General features: G+C 41.2%; 1 protein-coding gene across 7 annotated transcripts in view; it reads left to right on the top strand.

Moving 5' to 3' along the window:
• The first annotated feature begins 266 nt into the window (after nt 1-266).
• ENOX1 (ecto-NOX disulfide-thiol exchanger 1) overlaps nt 267-18,019 on the top strand; it is a 375,855-nt gene continuing 358,102 nt past the window's right edge. For 6 of the 7 annotated variants that reach the window (XM_027674313.1, XM_027674320.1, XM_027674318.1 and 3 more), the window contains exon 1: nt 3,337-3,396. The gene's annotated coding sequence lies outside the window, so the exon portion shown is untranslated. Of the gene's footprint in view, nt 289-3,336; nt 3,397-18,019 lie in introns of those variants that run through there. The other variant, XM_027674315.1, reaches the window with a different exon arrangement.

Genomic DNA, 18,019 nt, shown 5'->3' with positions numbered 1-18,019 from the left:
CTTTGTCTTGCTTTGTTGTTGTTTGTCTCTAGCCTGTACATTCTTGAGGCTTTCTAATGCTTCATCTTAAGGGGGAACCTGAAGAACGTATTTTCTCTGCTAACGAATAACCTGAATCTTTTTCATCACTGAAGCCAATCAGAGGCAGGAGATTATAGTCGGCGGCGGACTGAGATTTGCATATTAACAGTGCAGTTATTGAAGAATAGCTGTCTTGCATTTAGACCAAACTGTGCCTTCCAATTCGCCAATGCCGGCTGCCAGCCAATGCAGATGAGGGATTCAAAGGTCAGATGGGTTTATTATTGTTGTTGTTGTTTGGTTGTTTGTTTTTTTTTTTTAAGGAGAGAACTGTGCTGTACTAATATAAATCAGACAGTGAAACCTGTGTGCAGGAAGCCAAGAAAGCGGATTGAACCTGCTCGGCATTGGCTCCATAGCGGCATGGCCACTGCGCCCTCTTCTTGGCTACGACGAGTCTCCCTGCATAATGTATCATATTCTGTACATTAATGTTTCAGCTTTACAGTTCTATTTCCATTAGGGGAAGATTGCCCGTGAGCCTCTTAGTGGATAAATAGGAATTTACAGCTTTCAAAAATTCTCTTAAAGCTTGCAGGATCCACAGAAAAAGGAATTACACATGACTATTTTTGAAGCTTTAAAAGGTCCAGAGGGCCTAATTGTGCTCTCAGATATGCCTGTGCAGCTTTGATTGAAGTCTTGGGATATAATGCATGCTTATGTGACAGCTAAAATGAGTTCTTTTTTAAATTAAAAAAAATAATCCTTTAGTTATTAAAAAATTAGACTATAAAGTCTCCAGGGTCAAGCCAGCAACTTCCCAAGAGCTATTCAGAACATAACAAAGTGAGGTCTTGGCTTGAACTCATCTGGTACTGACCTACAATTAGCAGATAAATGCTGAACATGTTAGTGAAAATCACATGAAGACAGTAACACCTTCTGCAGATTTTTGCATTTGTGTTTATGTGCTTGCACTTGTCCAGGCAGTTCTGTGGGAGGGAAGGAGGGGACAATTCCAAATTGCCATAATTAAACAACCTTGTCAAGTGTTTCCCTGCTTCAGTCAGTTACATTAAACAAGACCAACACTGGCAGAAATATTTTCTTTTACCTCTGTTTTATACCAAGACTTATGCAACAGTAAAGAAAAGTGTATTTAAACCATGTTGTGTTGTTATTTAGACATGTTGTGTTTCCAAGTACAATTGCATTCAGCATTAGGCAAAAGAGATGAAGAAGCAAATTTAACACAGATAAAGGCAAAGTACTTAAGAAATATATTCAGGCAGTGGAGTTTGTGTGGTCTTTTTTAACTAGTCCTTGATTTTGCAAGCTAGTTTACAGGTGAAATACAAGTTGTGCATGAACTTCCCACAAGTTTTTTGTGTGCTTTTTAAAAGGTGCTTGCTTAAGGATGAACAGGTTTAGGGCTGGTGCTTTAAAGGACTAAAAAGATGTGTTTTACTGTAAATAATATAGAAGAGGATGTCCAGGTTATAATTACATCTTACTTTCATCAGGGCTACATTTAACAGAAATACTCTCAGCAACTTCTTCTTTATTCAGCTAACCGTATTGCCACTAAAAAGCAAAGCAAAAACCAGTCTGGAAATAAATAATCCACATCTGCACAGCTGGACCAAGAGTGTCTCCTGCTCCTTACCTAAATCAGTGCATTAATTTCCGTGTTTCGTCCTCCACGCATGTCCTTGTGTTGCTTGGTATAGCGTGTGTCAGTATTATTTGTTGTCACTTCTCAAACTGAAGCTGTGACACTAACCCTGCCAGCCAAGGGAAAAAAACTACGCACAGAGGCAACACAAGCCAGTATTGTTTAAATCAGATGAACCCAGTGGTGTGGAAATTGCTTCTGTTTCGTAAGTGTGCTTGCTGGTAGACCCAAGCTGATGGGCTGGTAAGTATACATAATTAGCCCAATACCTGTGGATATAATTCCATATTGCTTTGGTTAAAGAAGTACTGTGGAAAATAAGAGGCAGGAGATTTTTCTATCAGATTTTCTTCCTACCACTAGAAATCATAGCTGCTGTGTGCAATATTTAATACCTGATGTTAGTTTCCACCTTTCAGCCACAGCCACTTTTCACTTACCAACTAATCGTCACCTAGAAGTATGCTGAAACACCTTACAAATGGGCATACAAAGGCTTTCTCTGGCACTAAATCACAACCATCTCTACAGAGGAAAGGGACTGCTTACAGCAGCCCTGCATGGTAATTCAGGCCAAGAAAGGAGCAGGTTTTTCCCGTTCAAATAACAGGAAGAGTTCAGATTAGCTAGCACCTTCTGTGGGAGCAGAGATGCAGCTGCAAAAGCCTTGCTAAACTCCCTGCTCAGATGAGGAGTTCAGCGGTCTGTCTGGGAGACCTGCTTGGCTCTGGGGAAGCACTTGTATCTGCTAGCACCCCTGGGCCCAGCACCTTGTCCTGGAAGACCTGTCCTCGGCTATCTGCCCCATGGTTTCGTGGATGAAAGGTAAGGTCAGGTGCTCTTGTCACACTTGAGGGTTGTCTCCTGCCCGGGAAATGAATAAACAAAAAACCAGACCCTCTAGCTAAGGGTGTCCCCCGAAGGGTGCTGGTTTGAAGCTACAGTCAACTGGGAGATCGGATCCTCTTCAGGTAACACACGCAACTATTCTGCACGGGAGGATTCCCAAATGAAGCACCGATCCCGCCGGATGGGGTGCAGCTCCACAAGCTGCACAGGGTAGCGGCCAGGGACGTTTGAGGGGGGAGGCCTCAGGGAAAACTTGCGGCAAGATGCTCTGCTCGGGGTGCCTGAAGCACCCCCTCCCTCCGCCGGGCCCGCTCCCCGTTGCCCACCCACGGCCGGTTCCCCGCCCCGCCGGCGGAGCGGGCCGCGCTTCTCGCGGCTGCTGGCGGGGCTTCTCCCTGCTTCGTGCGGCCCCAGCGCCCGCCCCAGGGGCCGCGCCCGGCACCTCCTCGGCGGGGCCGCTGTCCCTGGGACGCCGTGACGGCTGTGCGCTCCCCGCCCTTCTCACCGCCCCTCTCCCCTTTCCTCCTCCTCCTCCGGGAGCCTTGCCTCCTCTGCACACCTGCCTTGCCATTTGTCGGCGGCTTTGCTAGGAGGGGAGAATTTTCCCTCGGTCCCTTGCAGCATCCCTCCCCAGCACACACACACACACACACACGCTCACACACACGGCCGGGCAGAGGCACCGCGCTGCCTGTGCCTCGGCGGCCGCCGCCTCTCCGCACCCCGGCCCCGCGCTCCCCGCCGCCGCGGGGCGTCCTCCGCCTGCTGCAGCGCCGCCGGGCCCGGCAGCCGCCGAAGGGGGGCGGCGGCGGCGGCTCCGCTGCTCCGCGGCCCCGCACCGGCAGCCGGTAGGTACGGCGGTCCCGCGGCGGCAGCCTGCCCCGGGCGGCTCCCGGCGCTGCGGAGGGACAGGGTGGGAGGGAGGGAGCGAGCGAGGGAGGGAAGGAGGAAGGGCGGCGGGAGAGGGGCGAGACGCGCTGCCCCAGCCCCGCCGGTGGCGCTTGCCTCGCCGGGCTCCGGCTCCAGCTGCCCTCTCCCGGCGCCCGGGGCTGCGCGCCGCCCCCGCCGCTGCCCGGCGCCCCCCGTGCACTGGCTCTCCCCGGTGAGTCAGAAAGTTTGCTCTCCTGGGCGCCTGGTGTTTGTTGTTGTTTGGGGTCCGCCTGTTTAGACTGGGCTTTTATTTTCCCATTCCCGCTAGAGGGCTATTTATTTATTTATTTATTTGTCCTTTTTTTTTTCTTTTTCTTTTTTTTTTTTTCCTTTAATTGCAGTCGCTGCTGCGGTGCGGGGAGATCGGGGCTCCCGCGCCCGGCGCTGCTCCCGCCACGCCGGGCAGCCTCCTCCGACACACACGCGTGGGCAGGCGGGCAGCGCACCCAGGGCAGCCGGGGCCGGACCCGGGGTCCCTCCTGTTCTGCCCGTGCCCGAGAGCCGGGTGGCTGCGGGCTGCGAGGTCCCCGGCAGCCCCCTGCAGTTGGCAGAACAGTTTTTGGTAGCAGCTCGGGAGGAGACTGTCCCATCCCTCTCCTCTTTCTTCCCGTTCCTTGAGTGCGTGCTTTAAAACAGGTTTCAGTGAAGCTGTAGGTGACAGGATGCCGGTGTCGCCGAGACCTGGGCACCGTTTTGTAACTAGCAGTGTTACTGTAGCGGGTTACCAGCTGGGGAACAGCCGTATCCGACACTGGCGAGGAGAGGGATTGGTTATGGGTCGTGTCCATCTCTCGCTGCTTTGATCTAATCGCTACAAGTAGCTTGCTGTTGTTTTGGGAAGAAGAAGCTCTCTTGCATTTTACTCTTTTGTTCTTTAATTCTAAATGTGGTTAGGTGGGGGCTCCTAGTTCCTGATAGGAAGGTTAGAGTCTGAATAAATCCATCTCTGGGCAGGAGAGACAAGAAGCTCTAAGGTCCTTCCCACGAGTTGTGTATTTTCTATGTTGGGTGTTATTACTTCTTTTTTTCTTATCACTGGGAGTTCTGTTGTAACGTGTCAAAAGCTTTGATGGTTTTTTTGCAAGGTACCTCATTCATTTTTTCCTCAAATTTAAAGAGTGATAAAATGCATAGACATTAATAAATAAGTTGAAAGGACTCTGAAATAGTGCATGTTGTGCATGGTGTGAAATTGTAGATATACATAAAAGAGTAATAACTACTGCAGTTTTTATTTAAAACCTTTTTCTCTATGACTTTGTGATGAACTCTCTTCATCTGTCTCTCAGCTTTTAAGTCTGATTGGTTTTTGCAGTTGAGGTCTCCTGTCATGTTGGTGGCAATGCCTAATAGGCACTTTGCAAAGACTTGCCACTGACAAAAGTACGTGAAATTTGCTATTGTGGCTTTCAATTTTGGATCTCCTCTCCTGATGCTTGTATTTATTTATCTATCTGTATGATTATTTATTTATGTTACAAATGAAGAGGGGAGTGTGAGGGGGGGAGTTGGGAATTTTCCCTGACTCTTCTATCTGTCCAAATGTACAAAAAAAAATTGCATAAAGAAATTAAGTCACTGAAACAACCCAGAGCTGAATTCCAAGAACAAAAATCATTGTGGTGTGCGTGCTCGCCTGCATCAGGCATTCTGAAGCATGTGGTATTTACAGAACTTGCGGTGTACAGTAGCTCTCGAGTAGTAAGAGAACGTTTTGTATCCTCAGAAGTGAGAGCATCTTTGACAAGTCAGCAAAACTATAGATACAGTTGAGGAACGCTGATACTCATGTGAGTGTGTGCATACATAAATAGTACCATACTGTTCGAGTTCATTTTTCGTTAGGATAGTTTGTCTTCCTCAACCTGGAATATATACATACTTGCCCCTGAATTTTGAGGCATTTTTTACTGTTTGTCTCTGTGTGCATGTGTTTTAATGGTAGTTTTAATATTGCTGTAAAATATCAAATAATCTGATAATAGATTTCGAAGACTTCATTGCCAGGCAAACCAGGCAATAGATCATGAAATCAGACAATAGTATTTTGTTTCCTAGCAACCCCCTACTGCAAACAGAAAACAAAACGATGGTGGATGCTTTCACATCATGATAGCTAGTGTCAAAATCCCCAAGTAGTAGGTACCAAAGTACTAATTGTGCAGGGAGATTCACTCCTATTTGTTTCACCTGCTTTGTTAATATTTTCCTTTTGTGAGAAAGAGATTTACGGGGGTAAATTTGGTTAAATGGTTAAAATTTCGCTCCTCTCTCTTAATAACAGTATCTCTTAGAATGAAGAGGACACAAAATTAAGTAGTAATTGTAGAATTTTTGCCAATGTGAGTGATTTGGAATAGCCTGTTCTTATTGCAGGATTGTTTCTAAATCTGTGCTATTACAGACCCTTGAAAATCAGATATATCCTCTTCTGTATCCAACATGCAGTATCTTTATGGATTTTGTTTGTTAGTCATCCTTTAGCTTTGTGTTTTAGAACTATGTTTATTAGAATATATTGAAAGAAAAATGCTTTGTGGCTCCCAGGAATGAAAAGTAAAATCCTAAGTGCTGCTTTGCCATGTTTACATTCTTGGCACCCAGTTCAGCCCTTCCAAAGAGCCAGTGCTATCACCGTGCAGCAGGATTGGGTCCTAAGCCATGATCTTTCTAAAAGTGCTTTTGATAATGCAGTGCTTCCCTTATTTAGTGTTTGAGCATTGAAATCGCATCTCGACCCTGGACCAATCTGGGATGCACTTTGTGCACTGCCATCTATCTGAAAAAATCCATTAGTGCAAGCGAGATCTGACCCGGGATGGGTGCAGGTGTTAGTGCTCAGGAAACTGCTGGAGATGCTGAACTGCCGTAGGGAAAGGAGGTAAGCAGGCACAGATGTGTAGCTGTATGTACAGTGCAGCAGAGAAGTTTCTATGCTTTTGTCTCGTTTTTATAAAAGAAAACGGCAAAAAGTTGTTCACAGAGTTTTACCTATAAGTCTTTGCTATCCAGTGGTATTTACAGATGTCACACTGTAAATTGAAACAGAGGTAGTTTTCCTATTGGTTGCACCAGTGAGTCTGTGAAAATGAAGGTATTATTGCAGTCTGGGAAACTGTAAAATCACAAGAAAAATTTGCTGTGGGGAAGACAGAGAACTTAATCATGTATGCATTATTAAACAACAGCATTTTTTTGCTAGGCATGGGAGTTGTGTTCTCCAAGTGACTTAGGGGTTCATAGCATTATTTAAGAGGTACTGTATACAGTCACAGACTATTTATTTGTATTGCCTATAGGTATTTTTCTGGTTCATCTCAAGTACTGAGGTACAAAAGGGTTACAACAGATGCCACTTCAATAAAAAAGTTGGAAGTGGAATGGTCAGAGAATATTATGATTCTGATAAATATCTATGAGCAGCTACTTTCTTGTCTGTATTTGAAATCATGCATTTTAGTGCCATAGCATATGTGGATGGTTTAGTTTAGAACATGTTAATTGAATTTTGGAAGGCTTTATGGATTGAGAGGAAGTAGTCATTTTCCAATTTCGCTTCTCTGTTTCTTTCTCAGATGGCACCCCTCCCAAACCTTGAGTCTTAGAATTAGGTAGTCCACAGATGAAGCTTGATATGGCTGCCTAATTGCAGTCCCCACTTAGCCTCTGCCTGTGTTTACCAGGCAGTAGAATGAGGGAAGGCGAAGAAAACAAAAAGTACAAAGAAAAAAACAAGGGGGGAGAGAAAGGTCATGAAATATTCTCTCTGTAAACAATGGAAGACATTTGGAAATGATTTTAAATAGTCTCCACGAAACTCCTGTTATGCCAACTGCATTTGCTGCTGGTGAGGAATGTAAAATTTACATCTGCTGTAATACGGGTTGGCCACTGATTGAAATAGTCAACCCGTGACCAAAACCAAAGACTAGTACCTTCTTCTCCCTTCTTCCCACTAAAGATCGTCTTTTGTGGAACAGTGAGTTATGTTCGTTCCATTTAAAGGCATTTGGTAGATAGCAATTAAGAAATGGACACTTTTGTTGTCTCCGTTTAACTATGCAATGATGGTTGTGGCTAATGAGCTACTGGAGAATGTGCTGCAAATCTTGCTGAGATACACGTGCTTTTTCAAATTTTTCACAAAGATTTTTTTTTAAGAGAGTACTGCAGAAATGAGAATATAGAGTTACTGCATGTTTTAATCCTATAACCTTAATGATTACTGCACTGAGGCATATTTACTTAGGTATTTATTTCCTTTTTTTATTTTAAGAAAGAAACAAAGCATGGTGACAGTTGTGAACTCTCTTGAAGCTTCATTTTTAAAATCCTGTAACCTTAAAGCATTGAGCTGTCAATTCTTGCCAAATAGGGAAAATAAACCATCCAAGTGATTATAGAAACTGAGGATTTGGCTCAGCAGAGTACTGACTCGCACACCCAACTTTCTTTTAAAAATGTATGGTTAAGTTCATCTCTGCTTGCTGAGATCAACTGGATTTAAGCAAGTGGTGAAAGTTAGGCATGTAATTAAATGCTTTGTTGAATACGGGCCTTGAGCAAAACATATAACCTTTGAAACTAATGTCTTTGCTTTGGACTAAACAGAACTTCAGAAGAATTTGTACAGGATAGTAGAGTGAAGGAAACAAATAAGAGCAAAAGGCAAGATCACGGGGCAGGGGGTATCAAATCGGGAACTTACTGATAGTAATAGCCATGCTGGAAGGGGCCAAGAATTAATTCATGAACTGGAGTTCACTGGAGTGTGAACTGATTACAGAACAGCATGGTTTGTGCTTGGGCTGTCAAGAAAAAGGTACCATATATGTGAACAAAGAGGTGGGGCTCCCTTTTTATAAGAATCTGCCTTGAACACGTGAAAACTCTGAATATCGTATTAACAGGAAGGTATTGACAATTTGAGTGAAGCTCAAAAAATAGCAACAAAATACTTGGGGGTCTGGAGGAACTAGCTTGAGGGGAAATAGACAAAAAGAGACATATTTCTAATCTGGCACTGAACATGGGGAGATAGGTTAACTACATCTCTATATTTTAAATTTATTTTAGTCAAAGCAATCAGATTTTTTTCCATGCATTTTGTGCGAGAATACCTAGGACTAAGTGGAGAAATTGAGGAAATAAAAGTTTAAGATTAATTCTGGGCCAAAATGCAGTAATAGAAAAATGTATTGTAGCCTGTATTAGTCCAGGTGTAGAGTGAGCCCCTCATGCCTCTTCAGATTTTTAAAATAAGAGTAGGCAGATTGCTAATATATATTCCAGAGAAGGCAATTCTGTGCTTTCAAGGAGATGGAGTACAAGATCTAACAGCCCTTTTTCATGTTTCTGTTTTGTTCTAGTTTCAGCTGAAGGTTACAAGTGAAGCTAGGTCAGATACTGGGCCAACCACCCTTGACTTGGTTTCCAGTCCTGAGACAGTTGGGTTTTACGCTTTTATAATGCATGACTTGGAACGGGGTCATCATATGGGCTCAGGGTGAGCCAGTGCTGGGATGCTGGATGTGCAAGAATTAGTTACAGTAGATTTTTCTAGTAAACACCTATAGTTTATTAATTTGTTTGTTTTCCCTTTTAAAAACAATGAGCGGCCCAGGTGGTGTACAGGGCACAGAGGTGACAGTTTCTTGTTTCTGCAGCATTTTGTTTTATTCTCTAAAGACGCTTACTGCCATCAGGTAGCAATGATGGATAGCAGGTACTTCCTTCCTGTCCCCCCATCATGATGCCCTGATCTCGTAACAGCTGCCTCCTGTGATCTGGCTAGTCAGTGTGCAGTGTAAGTCCTGATGATTACTGCCATCAGTAGTGTGTTTTCTGGAAGAGACTGAGAAAGGGGGAGAGACTTACAGATGGTTTTTCCAAGGGTATATTTCTTTAAATGTCTCCATCATCCATGTAGACCGGGAGAAAACTTAGCCAGAGAAGAAGCAGGTTAAGGTGTAATGGCAGTTTTCTTGAGGAGCCTTTTCCTGGAATGATGTTATTACATTGATTTATTGCAATTCATTTTACCTGAAGCAAGTATTCAGAAAAAAAAATAAATTGAAGTACAGACTGATATCATCAGGGAATGTTTCCCAACAGCCATGCCAATTGCAGAGGAGGAGGTGGATTTCCCTCTGCTGTGCTTTGTGGATACCTGACAGCCAACTGTTTAAACAAGGCCTAGTTTGGCAACTGTAAGGTAAAAACAAGTGACTCAGAATAACCCTTCTTTGCATGTTAATGATTAAAATCATAATCCTGCAGGAGTACCCACCATACAGGGGAAAGCTGGTCTGGGGTAGAGCTTGGTTGTTGAGACTGACCTTTGGTTTAAATACTCAACGGTGCAAGAAAGGAGTGTTCTGAAGTAGTGGAAGCCAGATTTATGTCTTCTGTGTGCAGTATAACATGGAAAAAGTTGGTCTGTCTATTAAAAACCAGTATACTCCCAATACACCCCAGGTGACTGCTTAAAAACAAATCCTCTGAGAGGTAAGCCAGGTTCAGTGCTTGTTAGTGCTTGTCTAGGGGCTGGTGAATAATGTTGGTGATGGAGGTCTGGAAAAAGGTTGAATGAAGCTGCAGGAAGTTTGGGGGGTTTTTTAGGCAAAATATAAGGATTAAGACTGATGTTGACTACCAATGCATGCTTATGCTAGAAGAACATTTTTTTGATGGGTGAATAGTTTTCTGGTGGATGGATAAGTTAGATAAAAAGAACCCATACAATTGAGTGGATGAAGCTTGGTACATGCCGGTAATCAAATTGTGTAGATTGGTTTACTTAGGATTAGTTATGTATGTTAATAACACTCTTCTGTATAAGTGTGTCTAAGATCAGGCTTGTTGGATGGGATACTTTAGACAGAAAGGTACTGTGTAAATGTAAGATTATTATCTTCACTTCGCAGAGAGAAGCTAGGTCAACAGTAATCTTAATTACAATTTGTTTCTGTTAATAGATCTTTATTTTTAGAGTTAAGTTAAATGAGCCTTGAAAGTGGTTTTATACAGGTACTTTTAACATAGTGTTACTATTTGGGATGTGGGGTTTGGTATACTAGATCTCAACAATACTTGATGAGGAGTAGTTCCTCCATGTACCGAGTGGATAATAATACAACTATTCTGGTATGACAGGTTGTCTCTATGTAGGTTTTAGAGGGGTCTGTGCCCTACACGCAGTGTAAAAATCCTTCAGGACGTAATAGCTCTGCCTGGGGTAGAATACAGTGAGGGTTTAATAGTATTTTTAACAATTCTGTTTAGATTTATCCATTCCTGTTAGGAAGCGTTTTGTCAGGGGAGCAAAGAAGAAATGAAATAAAAGGAGCTGATAAAGGCGTGGGGTGAACTTAGGGAGGTAGAATGCAATAACCAGAATGAGAGGATGCTCTTAGAACGAGCGTTGGTTCTTGTGCCCTTATAAGAAGTATTTCAGCAATGACAAGTAAGTTTGTTCCATCTTTAAGGAGTAGATTGCTTTCTAATATTTTGTTGATCTGACATCCTGTGAAATTGTGTTATATCCTAATTCAGTGGCTGCTCTGTATACAGAATAAGAGCTTGCTATTTTCTACCAAGTGAAGCAGTTCCCTCTCATTCTGCAGTTGTAGAGGTATTTTGGCAGCAGAGATCCATGGATTAATCTCTTCTGATGACTTTTAACAGATGTTGGAGAAAGAGTTGCATTTACCAAATAAGTGATCTACTTAGAGTTTTTCTTGAAGGTAGGACCCTTGCTTAACAGCGCAATCTGCTGAGATCACAACCAGGGTAGTATGGTTACAGGTGCATCACATAGATGTGTGTTTACAATCCTCTGCTGGCAGATAAGGATGACGAGCACCTGGATGTGAACAAGCACTCTGCTTTGATTTACTAGCCATAAATGGGTGGTCTATTCGTGCATCCTCATGCCACCTATGCACACCCCCATCTGGCTTCTACTGTCTTCAGGCAGAGCATAAATGGAGGTATTGGTGTCAGGCTGTTCCATGAGAAAGGTGAAGATTTAAAGGTCCTGGGAAGTACACTTGATTTAGAATCTTCTATGTGTTGCCTTCCATTAGCTTGCCTAAAATAAGCACCTCTTTGGTTAATTTTGTTTTAGCAAATGAAGGCACCCTTGGCCATTTTTTTTGTTCAAGTTTATTCATATCTTCAGAGTTACAGGAAATACCATTTATGCTGATAAATCTTTTTTTGCAGTTCAATCTCCCATTTTCTATGAACCAGATACCCAATACCATTTTATTTCATCGACAGCCTGTGAGAGAACATGCGATTTCAGTTTGTAGAGGAAGCTGGGCTAAACTTGAGCTAAAAGCCTCAGTGCACTGTTGCCAATCTACTTAGCTACCCAGTTTCTTGCCAATTCTGTAAGCTTAATACTGTTACAGAAAAACATGTGAAACCAGGTGTGGTGCATATGTCATTGGTTGAGTTTTGCATTTTTATTTTTCATGATGAATTTGTTTAACTTTCTTATCATTTTACAGAACATATGTAATGCATAGCTTATATTGTTTTCTTTGCAAAAGAGAAGGCAGCTGTAAATTCAGCCTAGGAAGGAAACTATTAACATTTTTTAGAGTGAAAGAGAAGGGCTGGAAATTGGAATTCCTTTTTCAGTTTCTTGGAAAATATTAAGGGAGGTTATGTAACTGCATAAAGTCTCTGGGGAAAATGAAAGAGAAGGCTTGCTGATAATGAAAGAATGAAATAACTGCTTAGTGTAATCCACTCTCCATGGATAGTGGTGAGAAAGGAGACCTGCACAGTCAGACCAGGCTTCATTTGTTCAAATCTAGAAGCAGGCAGAACATCTGACAGGGCAGGTCTGTATAAGGCCAGCTTGTTGGTCTCACACCTAGGTTTAGCTTTTCCACATTAACAAACTTGATTCTGTTTGGTACTAAATAATACAAATAAAATAGAAATTGTAAAAGTAATAATTTTCAGGCTCATCTTGCCCAAGAATAGAAGGAGTAGTGTGAAATGAGTCAGTTAACTCACTGTAATCAAACAATTCTCTATACCTAAAGTATAAATGCTGCATGAGTAGCTAGGCAGAAAGGGCTAATGGCCATCTTGGAATCATAAAGGAAATCAGTTTCTTTTAGTTCTTCAATGTCAGACGGGCTGCCAGATGAAACTGAATATTGAATTGAAAGCAGAAGGTTGAATTTGATAATCCTGAAGGTGAGATCCTTTTACAAAGCCTGTCATCATTGCGGTGTGGCTGTGATGATCACTGAAGTCACTGTTCTGATTTCAGTAGTCTTCAGTGTTGTTCTATTATCAGGGAGGACGAACACCAATAGCCACTCCTGTCTTAGGAGTGGAAAATGAAGACTTCAGACTTGGTGAGAAACTTCTTCTCATGCTAGCATTGTTGTCAGCATAACACAAAATGAGCAATATAGGGTGAGATGTAAGCGTGCATATACTGCCCTTTTAAAGACATTTAAATTCACTAGTTCACTGTTAAATGAATGAAGGAAAAGGGAAATGCAAAACTAAAAACCCAAACCTAAAATAAACAGCACTTCTTTTAATGCGAGGTGGTTCAGTCAATGTGAGAGGTGTTCAGAGAGTGGCTATAAACATCCATGCAAGGAAAGATGCAGATCTTTGTAACACTCTCAGCTGTGTCTCTAAGGGATGACATTTAATGACTGTACAACAAGGAGGTATTCTTTAAGTGCCTTAGGAGCAAGTGTAACAGCGGCAAAAAACAAATTGAAATGCGAACTTCTGAGGTAGGTTTTTCCTGATGCTGAGTTCATCTTAGTGAGAAAGAACCATCTGTGTAAATAGGAATTGGCTGGGGAAAAAAAAGAGTATGCTTCCTTCCTTCTGTTACTTATGGGCATCCTCTGAGGAAGATCTTATCTTTATTTTAGCCTCTACTTAGTGGTCCTCAATAATGCAAATTTATCTAACTGAAATTGAATGAGACTTTTGTAAAGAATTTTTATACGGCATTGTATAATTCTTTTCTATTTTTATATAAATACGAAAACTCCCCAGAGAAGCAGAAATCTTAGGAAGACAACTAATTATGGTTTCAGAAGGATTTCCACCAGGTACAGCCTGATGACACTCCAGTTCAAATGGAAACTTTTCTTCATCTAACTTGCAAATAACTAACACCAAATATTTGAGAAAAACATTGAAGGCTGTCTCAGCAGCTGTTAAAACTCAGTTGCAAGATTAATGTTTTAAGTGAAGATAGAGAACAGAAAGAAGTCTAACATACAAGGAAAAAAGTGTGCAATGACCACAGTGAGTAGAGTAAAAGTAATAGGCTGAATATTGCAAGAAATAAAAAGTTTAGAAAAATTTTTTTAGTATTAAGGATGCAGAGGGATCTTAGAATGGATCATGTAAACACTGTGGCGCTTTAGCAGTTGAGGTCTTCAAGAATTTGATAGATATAACTGTGTTGTCTCTAAAGGATGCAACTGATCCTGTTGCATAGTTGATTCCAGCTCTATTTATCTGTGATTCTCAGCAAGCCTTACAGCGAGTGGGATAAAAGGAAGTGGGACAGTCAGAAGGAGCATGGTTTCCTAACTTAAACGGAAATCCAGATGATCAGTCTGTTATTCCCATTTGTGTCAAAACACTGAAATATGTAGCACTTGAGTTATATGAGACATTGGCAGTTGAACATGGATGTTTCAGGGTTGAAAATATTTTATTCCCTGCCCAGCTAAGTGTGGGGCATTTTTCCATGTTGCACTATTAGGCTTGAGACATTTTGATAAATGCACTTTGTCGCGCACTGTCCTGTGCTAACGCAAGTTGAGGTTCAGACCTGGCTGATGCAAGAACATCATAAAGCATAGGTAGAGAGAAAACTAATCTGTCTTCAAAAATCTTATGTAGATTTCTCCCAAGTTGTTAAGGCACAATTGAAAATAGACTAAAAGAATGGTAGCCAAGACTGTTTAGAGACTTATGACTCAGCTACTGTGTTTTTGTGTATTTGATTTAGAGTTACGTGCTTTCAGTTTTGGACCATGTTGGAGGAATAATCATGTTACAAAATTAATTCAGTAGTCTGCGCTTGGTATTTTACCTAGTAAAAGCTTTATGGACTTCTTACAGTATTTCCAGTGGCTGTCTTCAGTCAGAGGAGGAAAGTTGCCCGAGTTCTGGGAAGTGTGTGGGGAAAAGACTGAGGGTCCATTAGATCCCAGTTTCTTCTTTTCTCCAGACGTTCACTCCATAACTAGTAGTATAACTAGCACGTAGACCAATACAAATAACATAGTATGTTCGGAGTACCAGAATTTGAGTTCTTTTGGCAGAGAATTTTGAACTTTCTTGGGAAACAAATGAGTTCCTGTGCATTATATGTTCATGGAAATTGAGTCCTTTTTACATGAGTAATGAGTCAAATGTTCTTTTAAGATGTATGGGGCCAGATTCAGATCTCCAGTGATTTAAATTTTGAGTAATTCAAAAGATATTCATGAGTTATACTTCAATAACAGATTGCAATCTGGTTTTTATTCCATAGGATTTTAATATGGTTATAAAAGGGATATTCATCTTCATTTTCTAAATGTGTAGTAAGTTACCTAATTAATCCAATATTGTCTTCATTCTGGGGGAAGCTGTTTAACTTGAATTTCTTTGTCAAATACCGTACAGACAAGCTCATGTGGTGGTAACATTAACTAATGATAGAGTTATCCAGATATACAGTTCTGTCATTAACTTGAATTACGGTGTAACTCCACTTTTTTTCAGGAGAGACAGACCACAGTGTTGTAGGGAAGAAAGCATGCTATTTTTGTAGTCACTATGCAATTAACTCATATAACCTCTGTGCTCGTCATGCTTTGTATAAGATCCAGGGTGACCAACTGTAGGTCATTTATATGAGAACAAAGACCCTGGGGCTGAGAGACAGTTTATTAAGATAATACTGTGGTGTGAAGATCAACTGTCACAGCAGTTGCCAATGAAAGCGTGTCTGTATTTACTGTATGCTTGCAGTAAACAAACCTAGCTTGAGTTGGGATGCTTTGAATACTAAAGGATGGGGAAAATAACCAGGTAAATGGTGATGGTGACGTGAGCACGGCGCCAGCCTCACCTTGTTTTCTGGCAGGTTCTCGTTTAGTGGTGATTGCTCCATGGATTTTGTGATGCAAGGTTAAGTACCTAGCATTTGTTTATTATTTGTTTACTTAATAATGTTTATTATTTTTGTCCGTTAATCATCCACTTATTTTCATTAAAATGAGAGAACTCAGCCCTCTGTCAGTTTTGGTTGCTCTTGACCAATGTTACCCAAAGTTAGCGAAGAGAAGGGAGGAGAAACAGATAAAGATGCAGACAGAGCATTGCTTAAGCCTCATTCTCAGGAAGTAGGGCTAAAAAATACTTTTCTCAGACGTTTCTCTTTCCAGATAGAAAAAAACCAAAAATTGAATTGAATTCTTTCATCCATGTCAAAGAGTACAAAGTATGTTGTCACTTGCTGGTGCCTCAGTGTATTTGTAATTGAGAAGCCCACAGCAATGTGCTTTCTAAATAGTTTATGAAAAATGGACATAATCTGTTTAAAGCAAAATAAACTTGTTGCTTTTATCTGTTAAAGCAGAACAAAGCTGCTGTTGTTTGAGGAATACTTGTTGTCCTTACAGTGTGTGTTATGGCAAGTCTGGTGCCTTCCTACTAACCACAGTAAGAGAAGCAAGTTCTTCCTCACAGTGCCTCTTCAAACATTTTCTGTGTACGTTTTTCTACTAAAAATCTTTGATAATCTGTAGTTAAATATGAAAGCTTCTTATTTCAGCTTTACAAGAACATCATATTCTTCTCTCTGAAGCACAAAGAAAACTCCATGCTTAAGATTCAGTTTTGCAAACCCTCCCCCCTTCTTCATACATTCATATGGAAATACACCATTAACTGTGAAATTCCCTAGCAACCTTGACAGCCTAGAAGAAGGGATCCAAACCCCGGGAATATTCAATTCTCAGGAGAATTTGTACTGTCTTTTGTTAATATTCATTATATTCTGATAAGCAATTTGATAAATTCTTTTCAGGATCTCTCCTACTTCTTTCTCTCCACTCCAGTGATTGTTTTGTTGGAACAGTGCAATATTCCCACTGGTGGGAAGTGGAACCCAAAGTTTCTTACCATCTTTCCTAGAAAGCCTTCAGAAAATCCACTTTTGCTTCATGGTGATTCCTTTGGTAATTTCTTTACCAGACCAATTTTTTTTAAAAATAAATTAGTCATTGACAGCTGAAAGAAGAATTATTAGTAGCTTATAACATAATAATTTGCTTGTTAACTCATCTTAGGGAGAGAAGTCATTACTTCCTCTACATGGTGGCAGTAGTATGTGCTGCTACATATAGTATTCTAATGGGTTTTCTCCCTCCTCATTTTCTTACTTAGTAAGGGCTAGTCATCCTTACACATCCAGAGCTGATGCTATAGTATGCAGTATCTCAGGTGTTTCAGTGCAGAAAATCATTCAGGCACTGCTTCAGCTCAGTCTTAATCCCATGCGAGCTGAGAAGTTCTGCTAAGAAGTCCCATTGCTTGTCAGAGACAGGACTGAGCCCTGAGCTGTCAGAATCAAATGAAGCTTCAATAGCCAATGAAATTAATTTCACTTACTTTTGTTCCAGCTCTGGTTTCTAGAGGAATTTTTGGGGGTGAACGTAGAGCTGTGGTTGCTTGTAGGGCTTCTTTTGGTTTTGTGGGTTTTTGTTTTGTTTTGTTTTTTTTAAGTTTTAAGGAGTCCCTTCTGTATGCCTGTCTCCCTATCACTTTCTGTATTACATCCTCTCTTTTAATTTTTATAACCCTCCCTTCTCTCCTCTTTGTTTCTCTCTGTCCCCTGTCTTTCTACTGCAGCCTTCATTTCTTTTATATTTCAGGTGTGGTGTTTTCTGTTTAGTGCACCGTCCTGTCTGTAACTTTCCTGTTCTTTGCTCCCTTCATCCTTATTACTTACTTTTCCTGCTATTTTGTATTATGTTGCTCTGTCCTAAAAATTCTAATTAATTTATTTCTACAGGGATAGGACTGCAGACTACTCTAGCTTTCCTTTTTTGTATCCTGTGCAAGTGACAGAAATGTGCCCATGTCATAAGAAGCAAAGATGGGTAATGGATGTAGCCCAACAGTGCTGTATGGCCACACTTAATTTCTTTTTGTTCAAAGGCTTAGAAACTCAGGCTTCTCTCTTGAGTTCAGGACTCAGGTAGGCTTTCCTGTCACCTGAATTCCTTGCTCTCAAAAATAATTTTCAAATAATAATCTCTGTTTTGCTCCTTACATTATATCAGTTCAGTAGTACAAGAGGCTACCATGCCTTTTAAGTATAACAGTTTTGTACAGCTGTCAGAATTTTCTTTTTTTGCACAAAAAAAGATTCTTGCTTTTATGTAGGAATCCTTACTTTGAAGCAGTTGTTCCAAAGAAAGGGATATTTTTACCATACAGTATATTTAATTATTTTTTATGTGGGTAAGTCAGTTT

This window comes from Neopelma chrysocephalum, unplaced genomic scaffold (assembly GCF_003984885.1).
Source record: "Neopelma chrysocephalum unplaced genomic scaffold, ASM398488v2 Primary Assembly neopelma1_25, whole genome shotgun sequence".
Lineage (NCBI taxonomy): Eukaryota > Metazoa > Chordata > Aves > Passeriformes > Pipridae > Neopelma > Neopelma chrysocephalum.
This window is presented reverse-complemented; position numbering and strand designations above follow the sequence as displayed.